The sequence below is a fragment of the Amblyraja radiata genome, chromosome 19 (assembly GCF_010909765.2).
Source record: "Amblyraja radiata isolate CabotCenter1 chromosome 19, sAmbRad1.1.pri, whole genome shotgun sequence".
Lineage (NCBI taxonomy): Eukaryota > Metazoa > Chordata > Chondrichthyes > Rajiformes > Rajidae > Amblyraja > Amblyraja radiata.
Window position 1 is genome coordinate 46,045,061 of NC_045974.1, and position 3,204 is coordinate 46,048,264.

The 3,204-nt window shown below is 48.2% G+C and overlaps 1 long non-coding RNA gene across 1 annotated transcript; it reads right to left on the minus strand.

The window, feature by feature from the left end:
* Positions 1-433: 433 nt before the first annotated feature.
* On the minus strand, positions 434-599 carry LOC116984187. Its single transcript, XR_004414908.1, has 2 exons — positions 544-599; positions 434-510 (listed from the first exon to the last, which is right to left on the minus strand). It is a non-coding gene; the product is annotated as an uncharacterized LOC116984187 (long non-coding RNA).
* Between the last annotated feature and the right edge of the window lie 2,605 nt (positions 600-3,204).

Consider the following 3,204-nt stretch of genomic DNA (forward strand, 5'->3'; position numbering starts at 1 on the left):
TCGCCTACATTGCCGATTGGAGCAATTTACAGCAGAGCATAATGCAGGACTAGTAGAAGTGGACGCCGCCATGGACAAAACGAAGATTCTTTGTGTTTCATTATGTTCTGTCTCTATCTGGACTATACATAATGGACGATTAAAGCAGTCTTGCTTACTTTATTGTCTTTGTGCAGTCATCGTCCGAACTGGGCCGCGCCCCCGGTGTCACCTCTAAACCAGTCCCCCGTACAACAGTACTTAAATAAACAATCCTATTGTTACATCTTTCTTTTTCTTTTTTCAAGTTAGTCTCTTTCCCTTAGGTATTATGTACAACACTTGTACCATATGCTCTGCTCATTTACAACAGATCTAACAACATAAGCAATAATAAATCAACAGTTCAAAACATCCGTTTCCAACAAGTGCATAAACAACACATTTTCATTTATTTTTTTTCATAGTCCATACCCTAATCACTGAGTATAGTCTGTCAGGTAGCGGGGTCTGACAACTTGTCGACCTGACCTGGTGACCGTGGTGACAACTTGTCGACCTGACCTGGTGACCGTGTCTTGGTTCTCTGCTGGGCCATCTGGCGGTATGGCCGCCTCAGTCACTGTTGGTGTGGGTGTGTTTTGTGTTGGTGTGAGCGTGGTGAGATTGTGTCTGAGGTGGCGACGATTTCGTCTCAGAACACCTCCTGACTCTAACTCCACCTCATACGATCTATGGCTCACCTGTTGGAGCACTCTCGCTGGTCTCCAACCCTTGTGTGTGTCACAGGGCTGTACTCTCACACTGTCCTCTCTTTTCAGAGTGTCCATATCTTTTGCTGTGCGGTTGTAGTACTTTTCCTGTCTCTGTCTGTTGTATTTCAGTCCCTGTTCGTCGTGTGTCACCTCTGGCTTCAGCAGAGTGTCCTTTGTGGGAAGCAGGGTCCTGGTCCTCCTGCTTAGGATCTCTGTGCCGGGCTTGTGTTGAGGCCCTGGCTCGGTGTGTTGCGATGATCCAGCATTGCCAAGTACGGATCCTGTCTCGCTGCTGCAGCCTTCAGCATCATGCGCTTGGCTGTCTTTACCGCTGACTCCGCCTTCCCATTACTCTGCGGGTATCCCGGCGACGATGTCCTGTGTTCAAAGCCCCACTTCTGGCTGAAGTGCTGAAACTCTTGTGATGCATACTGGGGTCCGTTATCCGAGATAACAATGTCAGGAATCCCCTGTCGGGCAAAGTGGGCCTTGAGTTTTTTGATCACTGTGTTGCTCTTAGTGTCAGGTAGATAATCGACCTCCCAAAAGTTTGAATAATAATCTACTGTTATCAGATAGTCTTTATTGTGAAAGGAGAAAAGGTCCGTTCCTACCTTGGCCCAGGATCTGCTGGCCATGTCATGTGGATGTAGTGTCTCTCTTTGTTGCTTTGGGTCCACTGACCTACATATGTCACATTTGGCGATGAAGGTCTTGATCTCGTCGTTCATTCCAAGCCAGTATACACACTCCCTCGCTCGCCTCAGACATCCTTCTACTCCCAGGTGAGAGGAGTGGATCCTGTGAGTGATGTCCATCCTGAGTGCGTCAGGTATCACGGCTCTGTCTCCTCGGAACACTATGCCGTCCTGGAAACTCAGTTCATCTTGGAAAGTGTGGTAGTGCCTGATGTCACTTGGTAAGTCCTTTTTTCTCTTGGGCCACCCTGCCAGTATTCTGTTTGCCACACTCTGTAACTTTGTGTCATCTTTTGTTGCAGCCCTGATGGCACTCAGCCTCTCTGCTGAAATGGGTAGGTAGCTGACCATGTTCACAGTCTCTATATCTGTCTCACTCTCTCCCTTAGTGCTCTCTGGTAAGTATGCTCTACTCAGCGTGTCTGCAAGTAGCATGTCCCTGCCTGGAACATAGGTCACACTGATATCATACTGCTGCAGCCTGAGTAGCATTCTCTGCAGTCTCTTAGGTGCACTAAGTAATGGCTTTCTGTGTATATTTTCTAGAGGCTTGTGGTCGCTTTGTACTGTGACCTCTCTACCATAAGTATACTGATGGAACTTTTCCATCCCAAACACTATGGCTAAGCATTCTTTCTCTATTTGGGCATAGCCCCTTTCAGTTAGTGTGAGTGACCTACTACCAAATGCTACCGGTTTACCTTTCTGTGTCAGGGCGGCCCCTAGTCCCGTGTCAGGTGCATCACACTGAAGTGTCAACTCCTTTTCCTTGTTGTAATACTGTAGAACTGGTGCTTTAGCGATTTTGTCTTTCAGTCTTTGAAACGCCCCTTCTTGGATGTCCGTCCATTCCCACATGTTCTCCTTGCGCGTGAGTTGTCTCAGAATCTCAGAGTCATCTGAAAGGTGGTCATAGAACTTAGAAAGATAGTTGACCATCCCAACTAATCTCTGTACCCCTTTCACGTCCGTTGGCCTTGGCATCTCTCTGATTGCCCGTACTTTCTCCGGGTCAACCCTCAGTCCCTCGGCCGTGAGCAGATGACCTATGTAGGGTACCTCTTTTTGTCTGAGCTTGAATTTGTCCGCGTTCAGCTTGATGTTGCGCTCTCTGCACCTGGTTAGAAAGCGTCTGACTTTCTCGTCGTGGTCCTTTCCTGCCTCCTCTTGTGTTGCTCCTTCCCCCGTGATTAACACATCATCTGCTATGACGCAGACTCCTGGGAGGCCCTCCAGGGCCTGCATGAGCTTTCTTTGGAACACTTCAGGTGCTGGGCTTATTCCCATCGGCATCCTTAGCCAACGGAAGCGACCAAATGGGGTGGCGAATGTGGTAAGGAAGCTCGACTCTTCCTCTAGTTTGACGTGCCAGAAGCCTTGCTTCACGTCGCAGACTGTGAATACTTTTGCCTTTGACATCTCCGGCAGGATGTCATCTATAGTTGGGAGTGGATAGTGACTTCTTTTTAGTGCCCGATTCAGAGGTTTTGGGTCTATACAGATCCTCAGCTTCCCATTAGGTTTTCTCACTGCGACCATGCTACTGATCCAGTCAGTGCTGCGTTCCACTGGTGTGATTATCCCTCTTCTCTCTAGATCTTTGAGTTCCTCTTGTAGAGGTGTCATCATAGCTACAGGCACTCTGCGCTTTGGCAGTTTCACTGGCGGTACTCTGTCATCTATCTCTATTCTATATTCGCCCTCCATGCAGCCATCTCCGGTGAACACATCCTCAAACTCTTCATTTATTTTGTCCATGGTCATATGTTTGC